Genomic DNA, 22,940 nt, shown 5'->3' with positions numbered 1-22,940 from the left:
AAAGCAAAGCTACAGAAAGAGAAGGGAATACATAGGAAAAGAGGTCTTCCAACTTCTGGTTCATTCCCCAGATGAGTGCAACAAACCGATATGGACCAGGATGAAGTCAGGAGACAGAAACTCCGTAGAGTTCTCCCATATGGGTGGCAGGGACTTGAGACATAATCTACTACTGTCTCAAGAGCAGTAGGAGGAAACTGGATAGGAAGCACAACAGCCAGGACTAGATGTGATGCTCTAATACGGGATGCTGTGTTGCAGCTGGTGGCTTAAACTCCTGTGTCACAACCCTGCCCCCTGTACAAGACTTCTGATATATTTGCTGATCGGCTGCATCCAATCACAGAGATCTCTGTTGCATTAAGTCCAAGAATGAGGCCAGAGATGCCTACGGATCCTATACTGATTTCACAGATTTTTACTATATGTCTTTTAATTGATTGTTAAATAGAAAATGTTTCATGTCCACACTTCCCAATTTAATGTTTCCTAAAACTTCTTACATTTGTTGACACAGGGGTAAGCAATTACCTATTTGTTGAGCGAAAGCTTTTGATACACACACACACACACACACACACACATATATGTATATATATATATTTATGTTTTTTTTATTTAAAAGAACTAGCACTAGGAATGCTGCATCTTCTTCCATATCCATCTCAGATCAGTGGAAGACAAAGAGCAGAATGAGCCCTTTATATCTACAGATGTACACCCTCTTTCAGGTGAGCTGTGTCATGCTTGAACTGGAGGTCAGAAGATCACTCCCATTTGCTTCTCACGTCAACAGGATCCACAAAGGTAGCTTTGCAAAACTGCCACTTTTGATTTTTTTGACAAATTCTCAATTTGTTAGGAATATTGGTGGTGGTGAGAAATGTTTATTGAATTTCTTTGGACCCTAGATACACTTTCATATACATCAAACAGTGGTCTCAATACAGTAAATCTGAAAATATGTTAATTAAAAGAAGGAGATAAAATGCTAAATTTCTGTTTTTCAGTTTTGTGCTGGAATTTCCTCTGTTAATCCCACTAATGTAATGAATATATTCTACAACTAGATGATAAAGGTGCCATACACTCTACACTTCGGTTTCAACCTCTTTTGATTGAGCTAGAAGAAGGCAGAACTTATTTATATCTCTGTCAACAATAACAATCAAAAGCCCAGTGTAAAACTTCATCTTAAAATGCAAATTAAAAAATTAGAAACATAGATAATTTTCTTCTTTGAAGAAAAATTATGTACCTTTCATTTATGCATTATTTTAATTGTAAGATCAATCAGTTTTGTCTATTGTATATACCATGAAAACATCACCCAATTAAAATATAGAATATTTCCATTACCTGAGGCAGTTTCATGTAAAGTTTATAGAATTTGATTTTCAAGGGCATAAGGTAGAAAAGTAAGTAGAGGAATATCCATTTTAGAAGAACTTCAGGATATCCAGGATTAGATTTGTAGTTCTAAAGCATCCATCCTTACAAATCACATTCAAACGTAGGAGTGTATATCCTGCCTCTGTGTCTAGCATGTTACTTATGAGAATGTGCTACGTAAGTGGATATTCTAGGAGTTGAAAAATAGGAGATGAAAGCCTAAGACATTTAATTAAATATCTTCAGAAGCAGTATGACACTCATTTCGGATTTCTTAATACATATCTATTGCTGAAATCTATCATACATATCCTTTTACCCATTGCTAATTTAAAAGCAAAGATTTTTTTCTTGGGACTTACTAAGTTTAGTGCTTCAGTTTGCTTTTGTTCTGTTGGTGGACCAAACTGTTGGGTATACACAAATTAGCTAAGTGATCAGGGTATCTCTTCAAATTTTCAGTTCTCCTCTATGACATAGCAATCTGCAAAATTTACAAAAATGCAAAAAGCCTTAGAAGAATAGCTATAATAATTTTGTCTTAACAAACAAAACAATCTACACACAAACAAATCAAAAACATAAAAGCAAATGTAATTTTAAATAAAACCTTGTAAGAATTTAAATGAAAATTTAAATAGTATATTATCAAAATAGAAAGTTACAATTGAGGAGAGCATCTCATAAGTTTCTCTAATACAGAGTTTTACACTATGTCTATTCTGTGATGGTGATGACGATGATAATGATGATGATGGTGATGATGATGATGATGATAACAAAATTTCATAGCTCTTCCCTTTACCAACCTGTGGGCTAAATATTTTGCATTTGTAATTAATTGTATCTTTTCCACAAGTCTATGAAATAGGAATCTCTCTATGATTGGCTAGTAATTGAGTAAATTTGGACTTAGCTACATTAAATAAATAATGCTCAAGTTATCTCTAATGAAAAATTGACAGACCTGTGTTTTAAATGCAAGCAGTATGAATACAATGTTTCTCCAATGATGAGCTGTAAGAAATTTACATCACTATCAGTGGAAAATGTAGGCTTTGATTCTCATACTGACCCTTTTGTGTATCTATCCAATGCTAATGATTAAAATTGAAAAAAATTTGCAGCAATTCTTAAAACACTTCCAATTTCCTAACAGCCAAGCATATTTGCAAAGGCAATGAAGGCATAAAAAGAATTATTTCCCCTATATAATCAGTCTTGGGAATGAGATAGCAATAATTTCTGTTACTTTTGTTGCCTGTGAAAAGTGCTTAAATATTATGGTATAAGAAAGAATGACTTGCTTTTTCTAGATATTAAATTATTTTAATGAGTTATAATGCAGCGATTATAAGCCACTGGCATCTCCCTGCACACAAATGAGGAATAAAATGAATTCCTACCAGTAATAATGATTGTCCAAAGCAGTGCCTAAAAAGGAGAGGGAACAGGAGTAAAGAAAACTGGTAGGGAGGAGTTTAAGAACAGGGTCTTAACCTCCAGTTTAGATGAGGATCTCTGATATCATTTTTGTCAACACAACTATTGATAATTTAAATAACATACTACTTTGAAACTTTGTTCAGAAACTCCAGAATATGCATATGTTATTGAGCTACTCACAAAAATATTTATTTATGAATCAAACATCATATATATAAAATAGAGACACAAATAAAAGTTTCAGAAATTAACCAAGAAGACAGTCCACTTTATAATTTTTCACTAAAAGCATATTAAAAATACTTGAAATTTCATGTAGGGAAAATTATAGTCTTCTGTTTAGTTAATATTTACAAGAAAAATGGGCTTTTAATATATTGTGTGTGATGACATAGCATATTGTTTAAATGAATACATAATTTATAGAATATGGTTAAATTATTCTAGAGATAGTTTTACATTATATTACTAAACACTTTGGTTCTGAATAATCTATGAACAATTCTAACTTAGACTGACAGATGTCCCTAAATTAAGATGTCAGATATTTGAGTTACTCAGTCTGAATAAAACCACAATGCCAAATGTTGTTACAGAGTGTAAAGCGAACTATCATATCAATTAAGATGAAATCAGCAATAATCCATATGTTAAAAATCAAAATTGTGAACACTGATTCATTACTTAGGAATTTTAGTTTTAGGTGTTCATGACTATATCATTTATATATTAACTGTTTCCTTTTCCTTGATCTATAAAATGTAATAATATAACTGTTTTGTCATCAAATTTCAATCATTTTTGAATAAAGAAAAAGCACAAGGACTTATTGCAAATTGATGCCTTGTATACTTTTTTCCAAAACCATGGCTCTACATCTCTACAGGTGTGCAAGATGGTCATAATGCAAGGTTCAAAACTATCACTTTCTTTGTAACATTAATTCAGGACACCATCACTTGAAATCATGTCTGTACAGCAAGCTCTCTTTGTATCTTTTATCGTCTCTACGAATTATAAACTCTTTGAAGGTAGAGGCATGTAGTTCTTCTTTGTTTCCACAGTTCTAAATTAGAAACTTAGCAGTGGTAAATTCTCAGGTAAAAAAATTGTACCTTCCAAATTTTGCTTTTCCCATAAATTATCTGAGAGGTTATGGAAACAGGTAGTTCATTTCCAGGACGCATACCCTGGATGTGTCAGAACCTATGCGTTTAAAATGTTATCTCCAAAGTAGGTTATTTGTGGTAATAATAAAAATTTGCTTCAACAATAGAGAAACTTAAAAATAATTTTATCATGTGGATAGGATTTTCATTATAATTTTTCACGTTTCTCTTCTGCAATAGGTTAAAGGAAGTAAAAACACTTACTCCTGCTCCACTGCATGCATAGCACCGAAGAAGCAGTGGAGGAAAACAGGAGCTTGGTCCCTGTGGCACTTCCAGACCTTATTGAACATCTCAGGACGAAAGCAATCAGGCTGCAACCATAGGTTCCCTAGTGAGGAAGAGAAAATTGGGACTTAGGACAGAGGGCATAATAGATGTTGTCAGGAACACAAATATTGCTGTGTGCACCCTGCCAAAGTAGTACTAGCCTAGATTTCAAAGTACATTATTTGAAGGTGTGTTTCTAACAGAGTATTGTAAGTAATGCATTTTAATTTGAGTCAGTTCTGTTTTCTGAACATTTTCACACAGACAATAACAGTTTTTAAAATTTTCTTAAGGCTCTTTTAGTGGAGAATATGAGAAAAGCACAAGTCTTCATGTTGGGAGCTGTGTGGGATGAGAGAAGAGAGGAGGCTGTTTACAAATGTTCTGATCTCACCTGACCATCCTTCTCTATGACTTCAGTCATGTGACCAGGATACAGTCAGCAAATCTACAAAAGTGAGGGATAAAGTACCAAAATGAACTAAGGAAATAAACTATCCAAATATTTTTCAGTGCCATTAATTTACCTTTACTATTTCTTTAACCAAACTAAATAGGTCTAAAATTTTATGTACTAGTGATCTAAAACTGTACTTCTATCTATCTTACGAAAATAATCAATGACATTGTTCTACAGCTACAATTCTAGTGCTCTATAATACAGTGGGGTCACTAGGGTCACAACAAACTGTTATATATTTTATGAAAAAAATAGGAGAAGCCAAAAGGCCCCGAACAGAAACTTATGACCAAAGAATAAAACATTAATTATCCTGTCTTAATTGGTATACATTTATTGAAATATACTTTTAATACCAAGTTATAGAATAATGTTACATACAACCAGTTTTCTAAAAATAATACAGAGTATGATACCTGGGAGTTTCTAGTGCTGGCCCTTGGGGCCAGGTTTCATTTCATCTGTACTGAGAGTTTTCTGTGCTAGCTATTATGTATGCTCTGTCTGCATACAAACAAGAGAGTCATACTATGGGGTTTTTAAATGCAATTATAACTGTTAAAGCTTCCTGAAATTTAAAATTATTAAATGCTCTTAATTATAATTTACTTACTGGGTTCTGCGTGTCCCATTTAACACTTTCAACACTTTAATATTTTCTTTTATGAATTGAATTGACCTCATACATTCCATTTCCCTTTGATTGTGCATGTAGAAGTCTGACTGGAGTCTGTCTTCCTGTCCCTTGTATTTCTCACATAACTTACTTTTGGCTCAGCAGAAACCTCATTACTGTTGATATTAATTGAAAGAATTCCCAATAATTGCGAAACTTGAGACAAGGGCAGAAGAGAAAGAAAATAATGGATGAATAGGATATTATCATGATCTGAAATAATCCTCAATTTTCAAAGCATCGGATTCTTGTTTATAGCTGTTGCCTATATTTTGAAGAACAGTGATTTTTCTACGTACTACTTGTTGAATTCTTTATTTAGTGGAGAGGGAAGCCTGTGACTATAGAATAAATTGCAAGTGTGTCAACCGGGGGCTGGCATTGTGGTTTGTTGGTAAAGCCACTGCCTGTGATGCTGTCATCTCATACTGGGGCCAGTTTCAGTCCTGGTTGCTCCACTTCCAACCCACCTTGCTGCTAATGGCCTCAGAAGAGCAGTGGAAGATGGCCCAAGTGCTTGAGCTCCAGCACCCTTGTAGGAGACCTGGATGAAGCTCCTGGCTTCTGGATTCAGTCTGGCCCAGTGCTGGCAGTTATGACCATGAGGAGGGAACCATTGGATTCATGATTACTCTCTCTGTGCATGTGTGTGTTTGTGTGTGCATGCATGTGCGGATCTCTTTCTCTATAGCTCTGCCTTTCACCTAAATAACAATCAATGTTTTAAAACAACAAAACGATAAGATATGTAATTGTGAAAATTAAAAGAAAAACAAGAAAAGAAGGAATGAGGGTGGGTGTGAGGAAGGGAGGGTAAGGAAGGAACTACTATTATGCTCTATAAATGGGCCAGCGCCATGGCTCACTAGGCTAATCCTCTGCCTGTGGCACCGGCACCCCGGGTTCTAATCCAGGTCGAGGCACCGGATTCTGTCCTGGCTGCCCCTCTTCCAGGCCAGCTTTCTGCTGTGGCCCAGGAGTGCAGTGGAGGATGGCCCAAGTGCTTGGGCCCTGCACCCGCATGGGAGACAAGGAGGAAGCACCTGGCTCCTGGCTTCGGATCAGCACAGCACGCTGGCCTTAGCGGCCATTTGGGGGGTGAACCAATGGAAAAGGAAGACCCTTCTCTCTGTCTCTCTCTCTCACTGTCTAACTCTGCCTGTCAAAAAAAAAAAAAAAAAAAAAGAAAAAAGAACTCTATAAATGAAATACATGAAATTTGTTTCCTTTTTAGAAACAAAAAGAGAAAAGGCAAGAAAAGTATAAAGTGGTTAACAATAAAATTAAATTGAATATAATTTTCTCCTTAATCATAGATAGAAACTTAGGATCAAATACGTAGAACATTAGGAATCCCAATTCTTTTAAATCTTTAATTAACAGTTAGATTTTATTAAACACAAAGAAACTATGACTCTAAAAGTGAATGAGACTGTTCTACCAATACAGGTTTTGTCATGCTTTAGACTATTTTGAATTATTTTCACAGTGCATGTCCTCATTCACCTAATATTTCCCTAATAAACACCAAATATTCTGGAATGAAGAAAGTGCACTGAAGTTTCTTATTCATACAATGAAAAAGAACAATTTAAAATTAGATGATGCAATCTGACCACAAATATATCTGTTTCTCCAGTGATTGGTGTATTTTCATAAATATTGATTTTCAAGACAGAAATCACCCTATGTAGTAAATTGTAGAGTTTAAATATAATAAATCAAAGCATATAATACAAATAATGTGATATCATCCTAAGAGGGGATGTGATGTCAAGCTCTTGTAGATCAGGTAGTTTCTGGATAAAGAATGGTGTGGAATGTAGCTACCAAAGGAATAATAGCAAATTAATGAACCAGTCACATATTGTGTATTCTAACAGCAGTAAACCTTACACTCATACTCATCTAATTTAATAATATAATAAATGATTAAAATACATTTATGAAACCTACATAGGAGCAATCAAGTGATTATTATATGCCTATACTATATTCCCAAATATGCTCTCTATGTAGTATGTACTAGAAGGCAAAATGGGTGAGTGTAAAAGGTAACAGCATACACCTTTAGGCTAGAAAGTAAAGGAATGTGAAACATAGCTATATTTATGTTAATATCTGAAAAGTGGCCAAAAGATACCATCAGGGAGATTCCAGAGTACTTCCTATAAGTAGAACAGCAAATGCAAAATCCCTGAAGTGAAACAGATTCAACTTTTAGAAAAAAGGAAAGCAGATCAGAGTGGTTGCAACCTAGTGACTAACGGTGAGACTACTGGAGGAAATTCTGTGATTTTTCTTTCGTGAAAGCTGCCTGAGATTATCGGCTGTCTTCTGTGTTGATTTCATTTCCAGATAGCAAACATTAGTAGTACAGCCTTCAGGGTGAGGAGTCAATGGCTGTGCCTTGTCTTTATAACCCAGTGAAGTCTTTCCCATTAGAGTTCAAGGGAATTCCATCCTACAGGTTTTGGGGGACAAAAGCAGTTAATGTCCCCCTTGTTTCTTCTGTTATCCCATCATCTTAATATAAGCTCTCAGCAATTCTTGTCAGAGACACCTTCAAAATATTTCTAGCATCTGACAACTTTCACTACATCCTTCACTTGGATTATTACAATATCTTTCAAAGTGATCTCTCTACTTTATAAATGCATTGCATCTATTTTTAACACTACAGTCACGTCTATGATCTCATCTCTATCTCATTTCTCTTTGCTCACAGAGTTCAAGTCATATTTACATGATACAATGGTTACTGATTTGTTCTATGCTTTAAATGGATATATCTCATGAAATTATTTAAAGAATTATAGGACTAGGGCAGGTGTTATATGATTAGACAACATAGAGGTTAAGGCACAGGCTAAGATGCCTGCATCCCACAAAGGAGTAATTGGGTTCACTTTCCAGGGCTATTTCTTAATTCCAGCTTCCTGCTAATAAAGACCATGGGACGCCGGCGCCACGGCTCACTAGGCTAATCCTCCACTTTGAGGCACCGGCACACCGGGTTCTAGTCCCGGTCAGGGCACCGGATTCTGTCCTAGTTGCCCCTCTTCCAGGCCAGCTCTCTGCTATGGCCAGGGAATGCAGTGGAGGATGGCCCAAGTGCTTCGGTCCTACACCCGCATGGGAGACCAGGATAAGTACCCGGCTCCTGCCATCGGATCAGCGCGGTGCGCCGGCAGCTGCGCACCCACCGCGGTGGCCATTGGAGGGTGAACCAACGGTAAAGGAAGACCTTTCTGTCTCTCTCTCTCACTTTCCACTCTGCCTGTCAAAAAATTAAAAAAAAGAGACCATGGGAGGCAAAAGTGATGGATCAAGCAGTTGGCTAATGCCAACCACATGGGAGACCTAGGCTGAGTTCACAACTTTTAACACTGACTGACTCAGCCATTGTGAATACTCAAAAGACAGATTTCTTTTTTTTTTTCTTTCTGTCTCTGTCCCTCCATGTCTCTTTCTGTCTCATAAATAGATAAATGTATTTTTAAATGAATGATATGGGGGCCTGTGCTTGGCACAGGTAGTTAGTATGCTACCTGCAATGCCAAAGGTGCGCATTTAGTCCAAAGGTTAAAACTTGACTCAAGATGCCTGTATCCCATGTTAGAGTGCCTGAGCTTGAGCTCTAGCTCCACTTTCAATTCTAGCTTCCTGCTAATGTCTATCCTGGGAGGTAGCAAAAGAAAGTGCAAGTTCCCTGCTACTCACATGGGAAGTCTGAAATGAGCTCTAAGGTCCAGGCTTTGATTTGATACAACCCTAGCTGTTACAGGCATTCGCGGAGTGAACTAGTGGATGGAACATCTCTCTCTCTGTTGCTTTGTCTTTAAATAAATAATGGATAGATAAATAAAACATTTACAAATATATGAAATTTAGGTGGAAAGCTTCAAAAACAGCACTCCTCAAGGAAAGCTGCAGTGGAGACTACATCTGGCAATGGACTTGGACATTTTATGTGATTCTGTATGTTCATGAAATGAGCAAACAGTGGGATGAAACTCTTAACACTGAAGCTGAATGATGTAATCCACAGGATATCACCAATCCATTTATTTTTGAGATAGCATTTTTAAATTTATTCTATAGCCAAAGGCTTAATTCTGCTAAATAAAGAATTCAAAAAAAGACAGGTATTGTGGTTTTACAAGTTAAGCCACTGTCTGCAATACTAGTATCGTATGTGAGTGCCAGTTTGAGTCCCAGGTGCTCCACTTCAATCCAGATCCCTGCTAATGCACCTGGGGAAGTAACAGAAGATGGCCCAAGTACTTGGGCCCTGCACCCACATGGGAGACTCAGAAGAAGCTCCTGGCTCCTTGCTTCAGCCTGGCCCAGCTCTGGCGTTGGAACCCTCTGAGGAGTGAATCAGTTGATGGAAGATTCTCTCTCTCTCATTCTCTCTCTCTGAACTCTAACTTCCCTTTTCTTTTTCTATAACTTCCAAATAAAAGAAATAAATTAAAAAATATGATATATTAAAGAATTCAACAAATAAGACCATAGATCAACAGGAATATAGGTAAGGCAAAGGCTATAAATAATAAGCAAATAAAAAGATGTCAATTGCACTCATATACAATATCTTCTAAAATATTCACACATCATTAAAACTATAGTAGTATATGATTCCTATTTTTAAGATTTATAAATCATAGTTACAGAGAGAGAGGGAGAGAGAGAGGGAAGGGGAGAGAAAGAGAGAGAGAGAGAGAGAGAGAGAGAGAGAGAGAGAGGGAGAGAGAGATCCTCTATCCTCTGGTTTACTTCCTAATAGCCAAAAAGCTGGTACTGGGCCAGGCAGAAGCCAGAAGCATGAAATTACATCCCATTCTCTCAAGTGGGTGGCAGGGACTCAAGCAATTTAGACATTTTTTGCTTCTTTCTCAGGCACAATAGCAGAGAGCTTGATCAGATGTGGAGCAGCCTGGAGCTGAACTAGGGACCATAAGAGATGCTAGTATAACAGGGGTAGCTTAACTCACTGAGCCACAATACCAGCCCCCAAACTGTGGTTTTATATCATTAACAATCTTTTTGACAAAGATCTAACACAAAGCTTGACGAAACTATATTTGCATCAACATTGTTACACAAAAACATTTCTTTACTTTGTTGTTGCCATTGTTTTTCTTTTAATTTTAGCTCCCACACATAAGCCAGAACATGAAGTATTTGCCTTTCTGTCTGGCTTACTTCATTCAACACATTGTCCTACACCTGTAATCATTTGGAAGAAAATAAAACAATAACATTCTTTTTTGTACCTGAATAATATTCTATTGTGTATGTATGTATGTATGTATATGTGTGTGTGCATACACATTTCTTTTATCCATTCATGTGATTATGGGCATGTTGTTTGATTCTATGAATAGTGCTGCTATAAACATGGTGGTACAGGTATCACTTTGGTAACAATGTGTTCATGGCTTTGGGTTATACATAGTGGGGTATCTGGATCATATGCAATTCTATTTCTAGTTTTTAAAGAAATCTCCTTGCTGTTTCCCACAGTGGCTGTGCTAATTTACATTCCCACGAAGAATATGTAAGAGTTGCCCTTTCTCCAGATCCTACCAGCATTGTTACTCTCTGTTTTTGATAATAGCCATTCTTTCTGGGGTGAAGTCAGTATTAATATGGTCTTAGAAGGAATTACTTAATCCAATGTGATTTTCTATATTGTATATTCAGACTAATTCTTGGTCTCTATCTTTCTCTTTTTTAATGCTATTTTTATTCTTACTACTTTAGTGAGGAAGCTAGAAGGAAGCTCATAAGGGACCAAACATATTTAAATGTTAATAAATCTCTGTATACATTAATATCACTATTTCACATTCTGCACTACTTACTTGAAATAGACATTGTGGCAATTTTTGTCACATCTGAATGATTTTAAATCTGATGAAATATCTCTGGCTTCTCTTTACTAAAACATGAGATATCTCATATTTTTTATGACTGAAAAAAGATATGTTTGACAGTTTACCTAAACTGCTTTTAGAAAGAATCTTCTGCCAAGGAACAATTGGACCACATGTATATTACTAAATATGCATTTATGTACAGATCTCTGAGCTCTGTAAGAAGAATGGCTTACCTGATAAATAACACTGGAAAAGTGTTATCATTTAAATATATAGAAAGAATATATTTCTACTCTCAAGTGCTTGATGTAAATTCAAGTTTCTTTTCAAGGCAAAAATGCAATTTAAATGACAACAATCGCTTCTCAGCCTTTTGGCTAAGATCAAGTGTAGATGACAAAATCTTAGCTTTATTATACTTGAATTTAAAATATTTCTACAGTAAGTTAGACTTTTTTTCAGTCTGTTTCATAAAAATACAAATGTTAGGGTATCCTTCAATGTACTTCTCTTCATTAATAAAACATATGCTGTAAAATGGAAAGTTATAAATTTGAATGACATATGTATTGTCATTAATAAGTAAAATTTATTTATTCATTTATTTGTGTGATTTAAATAATTAAGCAATGGGACATTAGAGAACATGAGATGAGTATAAAATATAGACTAAAAGTCATTGATATCACCATTTATCAACATTAGCCTGTTACATGATTTCCTAATGCCTCAATACTTTGTCATTAATTTACACTAAACATGACCAAGCGACTAAATAGTAACTTAGTAACTACAGATTCATGTATTCTACAATGAAGTGCATATGATTTAAGAATATGCATAGTTTTAAATTAAAAGTCTTGAACATTAACTGATTAGTCATTTTAGTAGGGAAATTAGAATACAAATTGTTAGAGAACCATTAATGGAGAAAGTAACTGTAGCGCCATTTGAAAGAAAGTAACTGCATAGTAGCGCAGCTTGAAAGAAAAGTAGAAAGGTAACCATGCTAGCTGGTAAGATTTGAAAAGGGAAGGCCTAACTATATGGCCTAACCACAAACTGTCATTGCCATGACTACAGGACCCTGGGAGGTTGGAATGTGGGCAGGGCTAGCCTCTAGAAACTGTATATAAGGGGACCCTCAGATGCTGCAAACCAGAGGTTGCTCAGCCTCTCTCCCTGGTCCGTAGCTCCTAGTGCCCGCGGGGAGAAGCTCCTGGTCCGTAGTGCCTAGTGCCCGCGGAAGTTGGCTTGAGCGATCTCTCCTCCTAGTCGCCTAGAGTATCAATAAAGTGTGTTTAGCTTGACCTTCCTCAGTCTCCTCAACTCTTCCTTCAAGGCAACCTGGCCAGTTCCCGGAGGGGGAAATCCTGACACAAATATTTTTTTCAATTTTAAAAACTGTATATATTTATACACACACACACGCACACACTAAAGATTTATTTATTTGAAAGTCACATTTACACAGAAAGAGAAGGAAAGGCAGAGAGAGAGGTCTTCCGTCAGCTGGTTCACTCCCAGTTGGCTGCAATGGCCAGACCTGAGTATTTGAATCCAGGAGCCAGGAGCCAAGTCCAGGTATAACCAAGTGGGTTCAGGGGCCCAAGGACTTGGTAATATTTGACTGCTTTCCCAGGCCACAGCAGAGTGCTGAATTGGAAGTGGAGCAGCCGGGACTGGAGCTGGAGCCCATATGGGATGTGAGCACTGAAGGTGGCAGCTTTACTCCCTCCACCACAGCACCAGCTCCATAAACACACACACACATATACACACACATTAGATAAACATATAGAAAGATATATAGATAGATATATAGAAACACACAAACATAAATATATATATATATTCCTAAAACAGTGAATGTACCTAATAACTAAGTTTATGATATCAATCTACCTTAAATTGAGAATGTAGAAGATTTACTTTGTCATTTTCTTGTTTCTTAAGATAGGAGATGGTATTACTTTATTATCGCATAAACAAAACAATTAAACAAGACTTAGGGATTCTGGGCTCCACTTTTTATAATGGTAACTTAAATAGAGTACAATATTTGTAGACATTAAATTTCTCATAGTCACCTTTGCAGAAGCAAAATGTAAGTACAATGAAAAAAAGTTAAGCTTGTTCCAGAACAAGCCAACCAAGTAAAACTGTTGACGGGGCTATGATCCATAAAAGAAGTGGAATCCAAATGGAAATGTAGGCTACTATTTGGATCATTTTAATTCTTTTCCTCAAGTAACTGAGTTGAAGATGGAATGATGAGGACAGGCGATTGGAGCAGAACTGAAAGGAAAACAGAAATGTCAGTGCACAGACAGGTACATCCGTGGAAACCACAAGGGATTAAGGCAAGGCATTTATAAACAGATGCCGTGATGAAGTACTAGTTATGGAGTGAAGAGTTGATCTACAGAGTGAGCACTGAAGAGTTAACAGAAGTCACAAGTAGAGTCTAGGCAGAGTGACAAAGAACAAACTAAATTTTAGTTATGAAGTTTGGCATTTCCCTCTGTTTTGGAGATGTTTGAAGAACATACACAAATCCATGAAACCATTTTAATTCAAGGTGTGTGGTCTTGTCATCCTAGCCCTGGAAACCATGAAAGTGGCCATACCATGCTGGGGCTGATTTTCCTGTCCTTTCCATTTCCACAGGCACCTCTACAATAAGGTACTCATCATATGATGAGATGAGGCTACCCCTCATGTTAGTGTTCTGAGGTTACTGTAATAAATTGCCACACATTTAATGGATTTAATTCACATATATTTTATATTTATGGAGCATATCAGTCCTAACATGGATTTTACAGGGCTGAAATCAAGTTGTTGCCCAAGTTGCATTTCTTCGGTCAGGAAGGTGCCGGGAGAAAATCCATTCACTTGCCTTTTCCAGCTTCTAGTTTTCCTTTTTTATCCTCTGACTCTGTCTTTTGATAAGGCCCTGGTGATTACATTAGGTCCATCTGCATCATTCAGTTCAATCTCCTTATTTCAAGACAATGATATCTGAAAAGTTCTTTCTGCCATGGAAAGTAAAATATTCACAAATTTCAAGCGTTAGGAGATGAACATCCTCAAATGGTCATTATTCTGCCTATCACACCTTACTCTTCAAGAATCCTGCTGGATAAAATTATTAGCTAGAGAAAATGCATTTATTTAACCTGCAAAAGAAATTGTTGCAGCAGACAAGCAAGTCTTGTAGAATTTGGAAGAATAAGTAAGGATTTTTACCATCTAAGAAAAGAATGGGTCCAACTTCACATTACATGCAAAGAAGATAAGAGCACAACCAATGATGTGGAAGAAGTAGGTTCGAAGGAGAGACATTTTGCTCGGATGGTGGCAGCAGAATATGCACATTAGAGATGAAACAGATAATCAAGGAGAAGTTATTTTTGGAAAAATGTATTGAAACCATTATGAAAACATTTTCATTTTAGTCATAGTATTTTATTTTCTAACATGATTATAGTGATAGAATGCAGTGAATAAAGGATTAGAGATAAATTTTTGGATAGCCATTACAATATGAAGTCACGAATTTCCAAGAAAGACCCAAACTAATGGGATAATCAAAGGGGGATATAAAAATACTGAATTTCCTTCAAATATTAAAAAGATGTTTCATTTGTGACTACAGATGTAAATAGTGAAAATATGTTCATCTTCACATATCATGTAAATTAGAACTTACTTTACAAGAGTGTTATACTATAGCATACAAACAGGTAAGATAAAGGAAATACAGAAACCTGTTTTATTTGAAGACCACTTTTGGACTAATTTTTATATAATTAATGGAAAAGTAGTAGGTTCATATCAACCAAAGACATGTAACTCCAAAGCAAGAAAAGAACAGATTTATTTTAATATTTACTTAATATTTGAAAGGCAGGGATACTGAGATGGGGGAAAGACACAGATAAAGATTGAGAGAGCAGAGTGGGGTGTGTGTGGGGGGGGGAGAGAGAGAGAGAGAGCGCGAGCGAGCTTCTATCTGTTGGTTCACTCCTCAAATGGCAAAAGCCAGAATCTGGAATTCAACCCAGGTCTCCCAGATGGGTGACAGGGGCCCAAGCTCTTGGGCCAGCCTCTGTGGCTCTTCCAGGTGCATCAATGGGGAGCTGGATAGGACATGGAACAGCCAGGACTTGAAGAGTTGCTCACAAGGAATGGTAGCATCACCAGCAGTGGCTTATCCTGCTGCATCACAACACCATTCCCCAAACAGACTATTTGAAAACAAAATGTATTGTGAATCCCATTCTCTTTGAGATGAGACAATAGATGATAAAATATTCAGTGTGAGAAATGATAGGAAATAATTAAAAAAATTTGTTTGTGACAGATACTTTTGCCAGTTAATACCTGTAACAAGTCTACATCGTAATGTGAGAATACTAAAGTGAAGAGCAGTTAAATGTTTGAAGTTTCAGATATATAAATTGATTGTTGCAATGGTGAAGATCAAACATGGTATTTCTATTCTTACCATTAGTTGCTGAAACTTTGTATTAAACATCTTTGCCACCCTGAAGAATAAAAATTTGAATTATATGTTCTCTAACGTCCATTCCAGAACCAATATTCCCAAAATGTTTGTGTAGCTGGAATGAGAACATGACTTCTACTTACCTCTTTTGTAATAAAATTATGATAAAACAAAGGATTGTTCTATTATCTTTTTAAAAAGGCATAGTTCAAAACAAGTACAGGCGAACACAAACCATGTAGTAAAGCCCGATTCTTAGTTACTGTCTAAATAGTGTCAGTAGTTAGGTTTATGCCTGTCTTTCACCTTTTATTTTGTCTAATCCATTATGGAGTATATTCTAAATGGAAACAGTCAGGCCTTATGGCATCCAAGCAGTCAGAGAATGTAACAGAAGACAATGATTCTCTGTAACCAAATTAAAGGGAAAAAAGATAAAGAAAAAAGAAAAACAACAGTAAAAGCGACAGAGGCAAAGCAGTATATCAACACATTTCTTCGTCAATGTCCATGGTTCTCAAACCTATTGTACAATTGAATCATGTAAAGTACTTTTTAAAATCACCAGTACCTGGACCTTCCTACCTTGAAATGTTGTTTCAGTTGGTCTGTCATGAGAATAAATGATTATTGTTTTTATTTTATTATTTTTTTTTTATTTTTGACAGGCAGAGTGGACAGTGAGAGAGAGAGACAGAGAGAAAAGTCTTCCTTTACCGTTGGTTCACCCTCCAATGGCCACTGCAGCCGGCGCACCGCGCTGATCTGAAGCTGGGAGCCAGGTGCTTCTCCTGGTCTCCCATGCAGGTGCCGGTGCTGTAGGCGGAGGATTAGCCTATTGAACCGCGATGCCAGCCGATTATTGTTTTTAAATATCAATTTCATTTATATCTATTATGGATACTGGTATAAGAACTTCACCAAAATCAGTGATGTAATATGGCCCTCTCAGCTAGGCAGAGCCAAAGTATTATTATTATAGTAGATTAGTAAATGATTTCTTTAGTGGACAAGAGACACACCTGTCATTTGAGTACATGAAAACTTCGATATGCATGACAAAAAATAAAACGTTGGTGCCATGTGATTAAAAACATAAGCATGGGAGACCAGGATAAGTACCTGGCTCCTGCCATCGGATCAGCGCAGTGCGCCGGCCGCAGCGCGCTGGCCGCAGCGGCCATTGGAGGGTGAACCAACGGCAAAGGAAGACCTTTCTCTTTGTCTCTCTCTCTCACTTTCCACTCTACCTGTCCAAAAAAAAAAAAAAAAAAATAACATAAGCACGGTTTATTGTTTTTAAAAAGGTTGTAGCTGCCAATACCATCTGGATAAAGAGTCTTTTAATTCCTGGAATGCATATTTTCAAGATTTTCCATGGTTTAATTAATGAAAATATTTCTAGATTATATATTTCCAAATGGCTAATGCAGAAAACATTGTTGCTGACTGTTAAAAGTCAGAGTCTGAAGAAGGGAACACTATGGGAATTTTTGCTTTTTCCCTCATGCTTCACAATTGCAGAAGGGCTATATGTAGGCTATGTTTTCTACATGGCCTTATATTTATACTCCTTCCAGTCTTCCAGGATGTTGTGATTCATTCTGCTAAAATTGTCTCATGTATACAAAGGAAACGCCCAAAATGCAGAAACTCTTGTTGTACTGCTTAATTCAAAGGAATGTCCGCATGGTTTTGGTTTACAATTTAAAGATTAACATTATTATTACTGAAAAATCACTTCAAACACAACTTTAGATAAATACTTTGTATTTGAGGTTTTTGTGTGAATCTCCCCACAGACTCAGCATTTCTATATCTTCAGTTATATTTAGAAATTAACTAGATCTTTGGTAACACACTTAGATGGTGATGTGTGACCAAGCAAATTGTTTCCCAATTTCAGAATGATCACAATCTCTTCCTCATAAAATAAAAAAGAATGGTGATTTCTCAAAAAGAAAGACTTAAACCTGGACAGTAGATATTTTTACTGGCCATGCCTGATAAATGAGTTTATTTTGTGAGGTTAATAGAGATACATCTATATTTACTTGGTTTTGACTCGTTTCTCTAAAATAGAAATTTAAAACTAATATTTTTAAAATACAGTTTTTATGGGTAGGTACATGAGGTTAAGCATCTCAAGGATGAAATCGAGGAGGAATTGTGGAAAAAAATTGACACATCAGTAAATATTTTTCCTGCTTCTTGCCCTTCCATTAAACCATCATGGAGAAAGCATCTTTGGATGAAACTGGTCCTCAACTATACTCTGGCTACTGAGTCTTTCTCCACTGCTCTTTGGCAACTTTTCATTAATAACAGTACTTAAGCTCACATATCCCTCTCTTAATCATTCTTCTTAAACTAGTTATAGCTTTACTTGATTCATCATTTTTGTAGTTGATCTTGCTATAAGACTTACAATATGTATTCACCTCTTGTTTTTTTAATGTTTTCCTCTTATTATTCTATGAAGGCATCCCCAATAGGGGAGCCAGGTTCTACTTCTCGTTTCTCCTCTTCAAGTCCAGCTCTCTGCTGCGGCCTGGGAGGGCAGTGGAGAATCGCCCAAGTGCTTGGGCCCCTGCTCCCGCATGGGAAACCGGGAGAAAGCACCAGGCTCCTGGCTTCAGATTGGCTCAGCTCCGGCTGTAGTGGCCCTTTGGGGAGTAAACCACTGGAAGGAAGACCTTTCTCTCTGTCCCTCTCTCTCTCACTGTCTTTAACTCTACTTGCCAAATAAATTACAAAAAAAAAAAAGAAAATTATAAGATATTGAGTAATTTTATCTTTCACAGGTGCAGTTGTATCAAAATACACCTCTTCTTTTATCGAGAAAGATTTAACATTGTTATGTACAAGTTCAGTGTTGACAAAGTTCTTGTTGAAATAATTCACTATCAAGAAATCAAATTTGCAAAACATGCATAGAATGAATTAGAACTCTCTAAAAATCTTTCCAGAATTTTACCTTGAATATGGAAATGATGGAAGAATGCAATAGCAAAGTATAAAACATAATGACAATGATCAAATAGCAGGGAAATATTCAAATAAGTGAAATAGAACCAAAATGCAAAAATCATTAACAAATGAAAAGGTGTGTTACAGGAATAGATTATGGACAGATGCAAAGAAGTACAGCATAACTGAGTAACTTTCATGATCATTAGCTATGCTTTGAAGTTTTGCATCAAAATGGATTGTTTTTTCTTTTTGGACATGGCTTTCTTCAATACAGTCACATTCATTTGTTTGAATTTGTCTTTGGGTTTTGACATTAAAAAATATAAAACGTGTAAAGAATTCAATGAAAACATAAATTCATGATTAACATTTTGCCAAGTTTATGTCATATGTTATTGTAAGTATGTATAAATGCATATATGCACACATACAAACATAATTTTTGAAAGCAGATTTAGATATATTTTAACACATAAGGTGACATTCATGATAAATGCCATAAACTTAAAATGAAGTAAATGAGAAAATGAATATTACATAAAGGATATAATTCACTGATCAAATGTACTTACAAATATCTATTTACTAAATATTATGACAAAGATAATTCTGCAAATGGGAGAAAACCTGTGGCATTTGTGTTTCTTTCTCTGGCTTATTTAACTAAGTACAATGACCTCCAATTCCATATATTTTGTTGCAAATATTAGAATTTTATGGCTAAGAAATGTTCTACTTTGTATATATACCACATCTTCCTTATCCATTGAAGCATTGATGAACATCAAGGTTGATTCCATATGTTTGCAATTGTGAATGGTGCTGCAATTAACATGGTAGTGCAGGTATTTGCTTCATATATTTATTTCATTTCCTTTGTATCTATTCCCAGAAGTGAAGAGCTGAGACATATGGTAGATCTATTTTTAGTTTTTGAGGTATAGCCACACCATTTTGCATAATGACTGTACTGTACATTATATTACATTGCTTTTCTTGCCTGTGTTTTTGGGTTTTATCCAAAAAGATTTGTGTGACAATGTCTTTTAGAGTTCCCCTAGGTTTTCCTCTAATAGTTTCATAATTTTGTGTTGTGTATTTAGATCTTGTATCTATTTAGATTTGATTTTTACACAGTGTGTAAGGTGAACATCTTGTTTCAAACTTCAGCATGTAAACATTCAATTTCCTCAAATAATTTATTAGAATTATGTCCTTCATCTGAATGTCTTCACTTTTAAAATATTTATTTATTTATTTTTAGAGTCAGAGTTACACAGAGAGACAGACAGAGAAAGAGACAAATCTTCCTTCTGCTTGTTCACTCCCCAGATAAGGACATCAGTCAGCACTGGGCCATGCTGAAGCCAAGAACCATGAGCTTTGTTCAGGCCTCCCACATGGGTGGCAGTGACCCAAACACTTGAGTAATTTTCAGAAGTTGTTCTTAAGTTATTAGCAGAGATCTGGATTGGAAGTAGAGCTGCCAGAACATGAACTGGAGCCCATATGGAAAGCCAGTGTCTAGGCAGCAGCTTTAACCAGTATGCTGTAACATCAGCCCCTCCAGGAGTCTTGTTATCCTCTTTGTCAAAGAGCAAAAAATTCTGAAAGTATGAGCATTTACATTAGGATTCCCTTAGTTTGCATATTCTTTGGATTTGGATAATTGTATAATGATATGTATATATTTATACACAAATAAATGTATCGTAGAGAATAGGCTCACTGCTGTAGAAGTCTTCTGTATTATACCTATTTATCCCTCCCTTACAACAAATCCCTGAAAACCACTTATATTTTTACTATCTTCATTGTTTTGCCTTCTTAAGAATGTCATATGAGTGAAATGATACTGTATATAATCTTTTCAGATTGGTTGCTTTCAGTTTGTATTATGAGTTTAATATCCTCGTGTGTAACATGATAGTACACTTTTGAATATTGATTAAATTTGCCTGTAAGGTTGTACCATAATTAATTTACCCAATAACCCAACAAAGCACATCTTAATTTCTTACAGTGTCTTCATTTATAATTATGCAGTTGCAAACATCAATGTGTAGAATAATCTGTAGACATACTCCAAACTCATCTGGGAAAATACCAATGAGTGTGATTGCATGCTAGGAATATGTTTATACTGGTAAGAAAGTACCAAACTATCTTCCAAAGTCAAAACACCATTTTTTTTATTTCCAACAGCAATGAATGAGATATTCTCTTGACCCACATCTTTGCCAGAATATGACTTTGTCAGCTTATTGGATTTTTGCCGATTCAAGAGGTTTTTTAGCAGCATTTTGTTGTTTTAATTTGTAATTTCCTGATGACATATGATGTTGAATATCTTTTCATGTTCTTATTTGATAGCTGTATATCTGCCTTGTTGAAGTGTCTATTAACACTCGTCTTCCCATTTGTTAATTTAGTTGCTAATTTTCTTTAAAAAAATATTTTTCTATTTGAAACCCGGAGTTACCAAAAGAGAGACAGATCTTCCATTTGATGGTTCATTGCACAAATGGTTGCAATGGCCAAGGCTGGGCCAAGCCAAAGTCAGGAGCCAGAAACCAGGATCTTTACTCAAGTCTCCCACATGGGTGAAGGGGCTCAAGGACTTTGGCCATTTTCCACTGTTTTCCCAGGTGCATTAGTAGGGAGCTGGATCAGAAGTGGAGTAGCCTGACTCAAACCAGCACCTAGATGGGAAGCCAGCATTGCATGCAGCAGCTTAACACTTTATTCCACAACATTGGCCTCAGTTGTTGATTTTCTTATTGCCGAATTTTAAGATCGCAGTTTGGTTTATATTTAGAATTGAGGCGGCCTTAAAAAGATAAACAAATTGCTGTGGGAAAAACAAGTATATGTGGTACTATTCCATGTTCGGTTTATCAAAATTCTAATTTTATATATATATATATATATATATATATATATATATATATATTTACTGACCTTGGAGAAATAGAGAGTAGCAAGTCTAATGATATAATTTCAGAATTCATTGGAGATTCAAATTTCATTCAAAAGCCATTGACATTACATTGTGAATAAGTAAGATAATTCTAAAGAAATTCAAGTGATAGGATGCTAATAATAAAGCATGATCACATTTACTAAACAACCAAAAATGATTAGGAATAAGATTATGTTCATTCAGTCCTTCAAGAAGAAGATCCTGAGATGTTGTCATATGTCTCACAGATTTATTGAGACAAAATTCTTGTAAAATTTAGAGAGAAGAAGAAACCAACACAAATAGGGATAGATGTTACATTGTGACGTAAATACAGCACCCATTAAATGGGAAGAGGAAAAGGCTAAGTAGGGTAAGAAAAGACAGATACCATTACAACTTTGAGAAAGTTTAAACCAAGAGGTCCTCGGAGTCAAAGTTATGAATATAATTGGGTTCTTTGATGGCTTATTGCACTGGGCTAGGGGAGGACAGCTTAAAAAAAAAAAAGTGGAGAGAGTGAAATTTCAGGGAAAAGTTAGGGAGAAAACTGAGGTGGAAATTCTATGGAAAGAAGAGTGATGCTGTGGATCTTCTTGTAGGATATGACCGCACAACATGAGCATGGACACAACAGAGGACCCCAGAACTGAGAACCTAAAGCCAGCTTTGGACAGTGAGGTTAGACTGGACTTGTAGCAGCCCTTGCCACGTTGATATAGCTGAGGGGAGGACCTAGCATGAGTCATGCCTGTAGCCCAGTCAGGGACAGGGTACCTGCCAACTTAAGGGTTGTTTCTCTTTCCCAATCCCAGCAACCAGCAACCATCTGAGAGAAGGTGGGTGCCATTTTGGACATACATAACAGCTGCACAGCTGGTGTCTGCATGGCCAGTAATCAGCTGAGAGGAGACGCCTGAGTTTGGCTGGGAGGATTGAAAGGGAGGATTGGGCATCCATGTAGAACCGTGAAGTGTCCCCAGGCTCCCAACACATCACAGGCTCTGGGGCTCAAACTGCCAAAGTGAAGCACTCACAGGCAACTGGTTCAGAGAGCTTCTCTGCCTCTCTGTGGACAGGACCAGTTAGGGACAGGAGAGAGCAGATCTTAGGCACACATTGACTGTGGGAGCCTTGTGTGCTGAGATTGTGGAAACACTGTGACTGACAGAGAGGGTGCAGGGTATATCT

The 22,940-nt window shown here is 36.4% G+C and overlaps 1 long non-coding RNA gene and 1 pseudogene across 1 annotated transcript in view; both read left to right on the top strand.

Annotated features, from left to right (window-relative positions):
- LOC127482890 (uncharacterized) overlaps positions 1-22,940 on the top strand; it is a 129,742-nt gene that overhangs the window by 62,163 nt on the left and 44,639 nt on the right. The gene's annotated exons all lie outside the window — the stretch shown is intronic.
- On the top strand, positions 11,659-11,800 carry LOC127483016 (U2 spliceosomal RNA; annotated as a pseudogene).

Source organism: Oryctolagus cuniculus, chromosome 4 (assembly GCF_964237555.1).
Source record: "Oryctolagus cuniculus chromosome 4, mOryCun1.1, whole genome shotgun sequence".
Lineage (NCBI taxonomy): Eukaryota > Metazoa > Chordata > Mammalia > Lagomorpha > Leporidae > Oryctolagus > Oryctolagus cuniculus.
Note: the sequence above shows the minus strand (reverse complement) of the source record. Positions and strands in the feature narration are given on the sequence as shown.